Source organism: Ranitomeya imitator, chromosome 5, assembly GCF_032444005.1.
Source record: "Ranitomeya imitator isolate aRanImi1 chromosome 5, aRanImi1.pri, whole genome shotgun sequence".
NCBI classification, from domain to species: Eukaryota; Metazoa; Chordata; class Amphibia; order Anura; family Dendrobatidae; genus Ranitomeya; species Ranitomeya imitator.
The window spans coordinates 110974837-110985294 of NC_091286.1; positions in this window are offsets into that span (position 1 = coordinate 110974837).

Consider the following 10458-nt stretch of genomic DNA (forward strand, 5'->3'; position numbering starts at 1 on the left):
CCCTGACGGATAGGACAAACCCGTATGACTGGTGGCCTGAGGCTTTTTACAGGGACCCTAGTGATGCCCTGGCCCCCACAAGTTGCCACCCTGCCTCCTCGGTAAAAGTTTGGGCAGCTAACGTGGAATTAACTGTCCTGCCAGTCTCTGAAGTAACGGCATAGAGCGCTTTACTCCCTCGGTGTTCTGGCTACCGGTACTGCGCTTCAGAAGGAGGCAGCTTGCTTCTAGCTGGTCTCCCTCTGATGTTTCTCTCCTGTTGCTATGACTTCGTTGCTCACTCACTGCAACACAATTCCTTTCGTGTCCTTTCTTAGGATGCTGCCGCATGGGGTGCAGGCGCAGCTCCGTGTGCCTTCTCCTTCCACAGGCCGCAGTCTGGAGCTGGCTGGAACCCACTCCAACCAGCCTCTGCCAAACTCGGTCGGGACTCACTGACTATCTCCTTCATTGCCCTCAGACGTAACATCACTCCCCCTGGTGGAAGAATAACATTACTGCAACGAACCAGGACTCTGGGGCGCTGCACATAAATATGTGATTCTTCAGAATTTCTTTTAGTCTTTGCCTGATGAAGAGATCAGTGTAGTCTCGAAAGCTTGCAATTTGTTACCATCTTTTCAGTTAGCCATTAAAAGGTATCAACCACTGAGGACTCTCAATTATAAAATATTTTTCTAAAGAGCGTTGTGAAGACATCATACTGTGTATAGGGAGATTTAGGGGCCATCATACCGTAAATAGGGAGCTGTGAGGCCATCATACTGTATATAGGTAGCTGTGAGGCCATTTTACTTTATGTAGGGAGTTTTGGACCATCGTACTGTGCGTTGAAATCACTTGGGGGTCATCATAATGTGCTTGTGTGGGGAAATTCACTGTGGCAGTATCATGCTTTTTGTGGAAGTGCATTTTTAAGGGTATCATACTCAAAGGGAACCATGAAATTGTTATTGCAGTAGGCGAAAACACTAAAGGGCTCATCAAGGCAAATTACATTGATGATTTATTCCATGAAAAGGTCATTGATATTGGATTAGTGGGTGTCTAACACCCAGCACCCCTGCTGATCGGTGGTAAAAAAAACTCTTTCAGTGGAAAAATGTATGGAGCTCCACTGCACAGCTCACTCCAATGTGTCATTTTGTGTTATCATTAAAGGGGTTTTCCAGGTTAGAGTTAATGTTCTTGGGGCACTAGCAGTGTGTAGTATTCTCACTGTTAGGATTCGGCTTTGTGTGTTGGTTTAATGAATCGTCACGTGATCGCTCATACGCAATTTGCATACTTGTGGTCAAATGCCTACAAACTTCTCTCCCTGCCTCTCTCAATGCTTTAAAATTAGCATACAGAGAAGCAGGAAGATTAGCCAGTCAGCTGGAGCACAACTAGAATTGTAACTTAAATCTCCGATGTCCTAGTGCCCTATCTGTCATGTCTCCAGTCCGTCACCAACCTGAGGGGTGCAGGGAGTTGGGTCTCTGGGGTATTTCTTGATTAACCAATACTTTTTTACCTGTTTTGGCTAATAGGATAACAGATCTGACCCAATACCATGGATGAGGTTTGAACCCACGTAAGGCCGGGGTCACACTTGCGAGTTCTATGCGAGAAACTTGCACGAGTCTCTCGCATCAATACCCGGCACTGCCGACAGCACTCGGGATCGGAGTGTGCGGCTGCTCGTATTTCTATGCAGCTGAACACTCCGGTCCTGAGTGCCGGCGACAGTGCCAGGACTTGATGCGAGAGACTCGTGCAAGTTTCTCGTATTGAACTCGCAAGTGTGATCCTGGCCTAAGGTAGGAATTAGATGGAAGGAATGTCTCAACCATGGAATAGGAAAAGAAAGCAGCTTGCAGCCAGTTTTAAATTAAAAACCACTGTATTTGGGTGAAAGTGTTTTCTACGCCAACAATTTTATCCCTAAAATGTAGAACCAACAAGGCTATATATTGTTATATCTCATTGTTCGATGATATCTTGCCCTCACTGTCCATATTATGTGGTCTTTATTAAGATATGTCTATACACATCTATAATATAACGCTGGGAGCGTCACTCTGTCCGAAGCCTTTATAGACTGCGCAGGCGCAAGCGCCGGCGCAGTCTGGGCCTCACAGAGTGACGCTCCCGGGAGATCGCGGTATGCGTTCACACTGAACGCACACCGCGATCTCCAACAGAGAAGCAGGGACCGCCAGGAGGGTGAGTATCGGCCATATTCACCTGTCCCGTTCAACCGCTGAGCGCCGCCATCTTCCCGGTCTTCGGCCTGTGACCTTCAGTTCAGAGGGCGCGATGACGCGCTTAATGCGTGTCGGCGCCGCCCTCTGACTGACCAGTCACAGCCAGGAGACCGGGAAGATGGCGGCTCCCAGCGGTGGAACGGAGGACAGGTGAATATAGTAAGTGCTGGGGGACCTGAGCTGGCGGCGATACCGGCACCTGACCCCCACAGCGCGCTGGTGTCCCCGCCTGCTCAGGCCCCCGGATGGGTGCAGCACATGACAGGATGGGGACGCAGGATGGGTGCAGCACATGACAGGATGGGGACGCAGGATGGGTGCAGCACATACCAGGATGGGGACGCAGGATGGGTGCAGCACATGACAGGATGGGGACAGCATATACCATGATGGGGACGCAGGATGGGTGCAGCACATGACAGGATGGGGATGCAGGATGGGTGCAGCACATGACAGGATGGGGACGCAGGATGGGTGCAGCACATGACAGGATGGGGACGCAGGATGGGGACGCAGGATGGGTGCAGCACATACCAGGATGGGGATGCAGGATGGGTGCAGCACATGACAGGATGGGGACGCAGGATGGGGACGCAGGATGGGGACGCAGGATGGGTGCAGCACATACCAGGATGGGGACACAGGATGGGTGCAGCACATGACAGGATGGGGACGCAGGATGGGTGCAGCACATGACAGGATGGGGACGCAGGATGGGTGCAGCACATACCAGGATGGGGACGCAGGATGGGTGCAGCACATGACAGGATGGGGACGCAGGATGGGTGCAGCACATCTATAATATAACGCTGGGAGCGTCACTCTGTCCGAAGCCTTTATAGACTGCGCAGGTGCAAGCGCCGGCGCAGTCTGGGCCTCACAGAGTGACGCTCCCGGGAGATCGCGGTATGCGTTCACACTGAACGCACACCGCGATCTCCAACAGAGAAGCAGGTACCGCCAGGAGGGTGAGTATCGGCCATATTCACCTGTCCCGTTCCACCGCTGAGCGCTGCCATCTTCCCGGTCTTCGGCCTGTGACCTTCAGTTCAGAGGGCGCGATGACGCGCTTAATGCGCGCCGGCGCCGCCCTCTGACTGACCAGTCACAGCCAGGAGACCGGGAAGATGGTGGCGCCCAGCGGCGGAACGGAGGACAGGTGAATATAGTAAGTGCTGGGGGGCCTGAGCTGGCGGCGATACCGGCACCTGACCCCCACAGCGCGCCGGTGTCCCCGCCTGCTCAGGCCCCCGGATGGGTGCAGCACATGACAGGATGGGGACGCAGGATGGGGACGCAGGATGGGTGCAGCACATGACAGGATGGGGACGCAGGATGGAGCAGCACATACCAGGATGGAGACCATATACCAATATAAATGCTCGCCACCCGGGCGTAGAACGGGTTCAATAGCTAGTTTACTATATATTATTGTATCTCTTGTGTAACTGTTTCGTAATTATTGTTTGTAATTATAATTGTATCGTATGTTCACCAGGTAATTTATGCACAATAGATGTCATCATTTATTAAAATTCTTCTTGAAGATTATTTTCAGATTATGCTTCTATTATAGAGGAGAGAACATCTAAATGTCAAATACCTCTGCAAGGTTAGAACAATAAATAAGCAACACAAGATAATTCCAAATTTATTGATCCCTCAAAATCAGAAAATCAGCTGAACAATTGGGAACTGATTATGATCCAAAATATCTACCAGCACAACTAGAAATGCAATACAAACATAATCAGACATGGGGGACCTTGTAGACCCATCAGTACAACTGACACATTTACTCCTCTATGTCTCAAAACACCCAAAGGAGATCCATATAACAGAATTTGGAACAATCTCACCAGATCCGTAGACAATGGATTCTCCAATGTTGCAGAAAAAAACACCATGGAGGAGAAAACAAGAACCCATAAGGGCAATAATCCATGCCAGGATAGAGTTCACTAAGCCAATCCAAGAGACGGCCACCTCTCAACGCGTTTCATCCTTGAAGGACTCCTCAGAGGATAGAGCAGCCAAGGCAGGAGAGCTCCACCATCACTGGTATTATTCAAGAGCCTCCCATATACGAGATCATAATCAGTCACCAGTTTTTGTTGCATATATGGTTGGCTGCCCTCCTGGGAGTTCTGATTTCTATGTGTGTTGCGTCATGATATTTTAATGGTAATATTAAATGTTAAGTTTTAACCTCTGCAAGGTTGTAGAGTTTTTGATAGTTGACAGAAGTCATTTCAACAGCTTTTTGGTAATGATTTTTGATTTACAAATAATAATGTTGTTTTCTTATCAACCACTAAATTAATAACACAGTGGATTGGCACGCCATAAATGTTTGATCAGTGTGGATTTACCCAGAAACCAGGAGTGCCCCTCCCACAATTCTTATTGAAGAAGTGTATGCTGGTCAGTAGTCACCTATTAAAGGGAATCTGGCAGCAGGTTTTTGTTACATAATCTGAGGAATGCATGAAGTAGGGGCTAAAATAAGGATTTCAACTATGTGTCATATGACAGGCTGTGTGTTGTTGTTTACTTACAGTCAGTAGCGTAGCTACCGGGGGGGGCAGAGGGTGCGGGCGCCCTGGGCCCGGTTCTCTGAGGGGGCCCACCCGGAGCCACACTACTGTAACTGTATCGGCGCGCGCAGCGTGTCGATACAGTTACATTCTGCGGCAGAGGAGGGAGAATCGATCTCCCTGCTCTGCCGCTATGGGGCCCCTGAGCAGGCGGGGGCCCGCCGCTGTCATCGGAAGATCAACTGTAACGGCATTAAGCCGATACAGCTGATCGCATTGAAGGGAGAAGGAGCGCTGCTCTCCTCCCATCATCCCCCTGTCAGTGTCGGCGTCTGACGTCACCGACATTGACAGTGGGTGCGATGACGTCACTGCCTGGCGCCCGCTTTCAGGAGATCAGCGGGAGCAGCGCAGGAACCAGGAAAAAGAGAGGTGAGTATTTATTTAATTTTTTATGGGTGCTGCTGCCTTATTACAGGGTCTGCCAATGGGAATCTGCAGCCTTATTGCAGGGTCTACCTATGGGGATCTGCCGCCTTATTACAGGGTCTGCCCATGGGGATCTTCTGCCTTATTACAGGGTCTGCCTATAGGGTCTGCCGCCTTATTACAGGGTCTGCCCATGGGGATCTGCCGCCTTATTACAGGGTCTGCCTATGGGGATCTGGCACCTTATTACAGGGTCTGCCTATGGGGATCTGCTGCCTTATTACAGGGTCTACCTATGGGGGGCTGCCTTATTACAGGGTCTGACTATGGGGGCTGCCTTATTACAGGGTCTGCCTATAGGGGTGCTGCCTTATTACAGGGTCTGACTATGGGGGTGCTGCCATATTACAGGGTCTGACTATGGGGGCTGCCTTATTACAGGGTCTGCCTATAGGGGTGCTGCCTTATTACATGGTCTGACTATGGGGGTACTGATTTATTACAGGGTCTGACTATGGGGGTGCTGCCTTATTACAGGGTCTGACTATGGGGGCTGCCTTATTACAGGGTCTGACTATGGGGGCTGCCTTATTACAGGGTCTGCCTATAGGGGTGCTGCCTTATTACAGGGTCTGACTATGGGGGTGCTGCCATATTACAGGGTCTGACTATGGGGGCTGCCTTATTACAGGGTCTGACTATGGGGGCTGCCTTATTACAGGGTCTGACTATAGGGGCTGCCTTATTACAGGGTCTGACTATGGGGGTGCTGCCTTATTACAGGGTCTGACTATGGGGCTGTCTTATGCTATAGAGTCTGCCTTTGGGGAGTGCATTATACTATATTGTGGACTATTTGGTGCATTATGCTACTGTATATGGAGGCTATCTAGGGGGAAATCATACAGTGTGGAGATTACAGTGTGGGGGTCATTATACATTGTTGGAGCCATCAAACAGTTTGGAGGCTACTAATGGACCAGTATACTGTGTTGGTGGTACTATGCAGTGAAGGGGCATTATACTGTGTATACGAGAGCATCATGCTGTGTATAGGGGAGCTGTACAGGGGGAGACTCGGGACATTATTAAATGTAAAGTGGGCACTTCTTGTTATAGGGGAACTCAGGTTACTGTGGCTATCAAAGGGGCACACAGGGCAATATTACTTTCTAGGGGGCAAAATATGGGTTCTGTTTTCTAGGGCACTTGCACTCAGCATTACTATATTATAGAGGGGTGCTTTAGAATTTAGAAGGCACAGAGAACCACACAGCAGGAGCAGTAATAGGGACACATATGGCAGCAGCGGCTCAGTATTGGGGTATCAGGGGCAGTAATAGGGACACATACGGCAGCAGCGGCTCAGTATTGGGGTATCAGGTGCAGTAATAGGGACACATATGGCAGCAGCGGCTCAGTATTGGGGTATCAGGTGCAGTAATAGGGACACATATGGCAGCAGCGGCTCAGTATTGGGGTATCAGGTGCAGTAATAGGGACATACGGCAGCAGCAACTCAGTATTGGGGTATCAGGTGCAGTAATAGGGACACATACAGCAGCAGCGGCTCAGTATTGGGGTATCAGGTGTAGTAATAGGGACACATACGGCAGCAGAGGCTCAGTATTGAGGTATCAGGTGCAGTGATAGGGTCACATACGGCAGCAGCGGCTCAGTATTGGGGTATCAGGTGCAGTAATAGGGTCACATACGGCAGCAGAGGCTCAGTATTGGGGTATCAGGTGTAGTAATAGGGACACATACGGCAGCAGAGGCTCAGTATTGGGGTATCAGGTGTAGTAATAGGGACACATACGGCAGCAGCTGCTCAGTATTGGAGTATCAGGTGCAGTAATAGGGTCACATACAGCAGCAGCGGCTCCGTATTGGGGTGTCAGGTGCAGTAATAGGGACACATATGGCAGCAGTGGCTAAGTATTGGGCAGTAACAGGGACACATATGGTAGCAGTGGCTAAGTATTGGGCAGTAATAGGGACACATATGGCAGCAGCAACTCAGTATTGGGGTATCATAGGCAGTAATAGGGACACATACGGCAGCAGCCGCTCAGTATTGGGGTATCAGGTGCAGTAATAGGGACACATATGGCAGCAGCGGCTCAGTATTGGGGTATTGGGCAGTAATAGGGACACATGGCAGCAGCGGCTCAGTATTGGGGCATCATGGGCAGTAATAGTGACATATACGGCAGCAGCGGCTCAGTATTGGGGTATCAGAGGCAGTAATAGGATCACATACGGCAGCAGTGGCTTATTTTTTGTATGCTGATTTGACATTTTTAATAATATCATTTTGGTGCAGATACGTTCTTTTGATCGCCCGTTATTACATTTTAATATAATGTCGCGGCGACCAAAAAAACGTAATTCTGGTGTTTTGACTTTTTTTTATCGCAACGCCGTTTAGCGATCAGGTTAATCCTTTTTTTATTGATAGATCAGGCGATTCTGAACACCGCGATACCAAATATGTGTAAGTTTGATAGTTTTTATTGTTTTATTTTGAATGGGGCGAAAGGGGGGTGATTTGAACTTTTATTTTTTTATTTTTTTTTTCATATTTTTAAAAACATTTTTTTTTACTTTTGGCATGCTTCAATAGCCCTAGAAGCTGCCACAACTTGATCGGCTCTGCCACATAGAGGCGATGCTCAGATTGCCTCTATGTAGCAGAATTACTGCATTGCCATGAGCGCCAACCACGGGGTGGCGCTCATAGCAATCCTGCATCAACAACCATAGAGGTCTCAAGGAGACCTCTGGTTGTCATGCCGGCTCACCTATGACCCCCGATGACGTGACAGGGGTCATCGGTGCGCGTACTTCTGGCTCGTGCGTTAAATGCCGCTGTCAGTGTTTGACAGCGGCATTTAACTAGTTAATAGGCGCCGGTGGAACGCGATTCCACCCGCGCCTATTGCGGGCACATGTCAGCTGTTCAAAACAGCTAACATGTCCCAGCTTTGATGCGGGCTCACCGCCGGAGCCCGCATCAAAGCGGGGGTACTGCCATCAGACGTACTATTCCGTCCAATGGCAGTAAGGGGTTAAACATATAAATCTCAATGTTGGCATTAGGTACCACGGATTGGCGCGTGTTCAGGGAGTTTGGCATGGTCCTCAAAAGTTATTTAAGTAAAATTATAAGCACGGGTTCTCACCAGCAATAACTGGATTCCTGAGTCAAGACATAGAACAATGAGCTACGTGCTTCCAGCAGAAATGACATTTTGCACAAAGTAAAAATGTAAGTTGAAAATATAGCACTCTACCCATGTACCCTCCAGGCTTCTTTTATGCGTGTCATATCACTACCAAACAAACAACCTATAAACATAGAAAAGCTGAACCTCTTCATGGCTAAAGTACTTGCGTTCATGTTGTTGATATCTATAAATTTACCTAGAGCCAGACGCAGACTGAAGAAGGCCCCTGTTCAAGAACATTATATGGGCCCTTTGCAGTCCAATAGCTCAGGATCATGCACAATTCCCCCTGCTTTGGAGGTGGACGTGTCCCCTCACCTTTGGGACCCTTGTGCAGCTGTACAGGTTTGCAACAATGGTATGTCCACCGCTAAATTTAACCTTCCTTACTCCAGATTCTGCTCCTTGACTGCATTTTTGCACCGCCAGCTACTTAACTGCCTGTTGGCAACTCTTCTGAAAATTGTGATCTGGAGATATCCTGCAGAAAAGTCCCCGTCTCCATGCTGAAGTTAAAGGATGGAAACCCTAGAATCCCTTAGACTATTCAACCTCAGATTTGCCAGCACCAACCTGACTGGGTTTCCTATCATATTTGCAGATAAGCAGCACCTGACCGACACCTTTCCTGCCTTTCAGCTTCGCTGCTGTGCGCTCTTCTTCTTTTTTGGTCCGATCTTCTTCTTTTGTACGGTGACAGTGTGGACTTTACCGAACCATCTTTGACATCTCTTGTTCTGACTAGGCTGCATAGATATGACATGGCCTAAGAGATGTCAAAGATGCCGAGCGCCGGAAGACACTGACAATGACCCAGTGAAGAGTGCATCTGTGACCAAACCATGGGTAAGTATTATTTTTTATTTTTTTTAATTTAATCTATTTCCAGCACCTTTGAATCACGCAATATTGAGGCGATCTGCTATTTTGCTGGATTCAAAAGAGTAAAATCACACACAAAAAAAAATGAATTCTGGCAAATCTGAATTATTGACAAACTCAAGGTTTGATTTCCCTTTAAGTAATTTGTTCACTTCTAAAGGGTTCTCTATACTACCCATGCACATAAGCTAAAAGTCATCTGATCAAGCCCATTTGGATGGGGCAATTATCCTATAATTGTCCATCAACTTTCCCCAAGAGGCAGATTTGTAACAAAAAGAGATGGCAGTTTTGGATGACTGCTCATGTCTCACTTCTATGGCCAGCGATTTACGCCATGCATCGGCCCTTTGAGGTTATGTAGGAGGTCCTTATCTAAATACATGGTTATGTACGAGGCCCGTATACTGAATGCATTTTATAACAATTTACAGAAGACATATCAAAATATTACCAAGAAAGGAGGGGAAACAAAGGTTTGTAACGTTCCCACAGTGACAGGTAAGCAGATGTACATAGGGTCTGATTACAATACTGCAGGTATGCACACCTAGTTCATTTCTGTGATGGGTGTACTGTGACGGCTGGATGTGATCAGCCTAATAATAGATTCTGCATTGTTAAAAGATCTGTTGACGTTGACTCATGGTATAGTTACAAAGCCAATAATTGACCTTCCTGAATATTTCTTGATTTGGGGAGCAGGCATTTACGTGTATGTTTCCGTATTTGGAGACTAAATGCATTGATGACTTATTCATCCTCTGATATCTTTTTTTATGGAAGGCATCTGACAAGTTTAATCTCGCAATGACGTTAATAACCAAACATAAAGGGTATATTCAAGTTTGTGGACATTTTCTTTCGGCGTGACACCAGCATTTACATTTTGTTCTATGGTAAATTTAAAAAAAAACAATTGTGGAATTGCGCTTTTTGGCAATTTCCCCACACTTGTTATTTTGTTCCTACTCTTCAGTACATCACATGATAAAATCAATGGTGTCATTCAAAAGTACAACTTGTCTTCATATGTCTATGCTAACGGGAAAATGAAACAAAACCTATGGCTCTTGGGAAAAGAAGAGGAAAAAATTAAGACTCAAAAAAAATGGAAAATTACCATGTTGG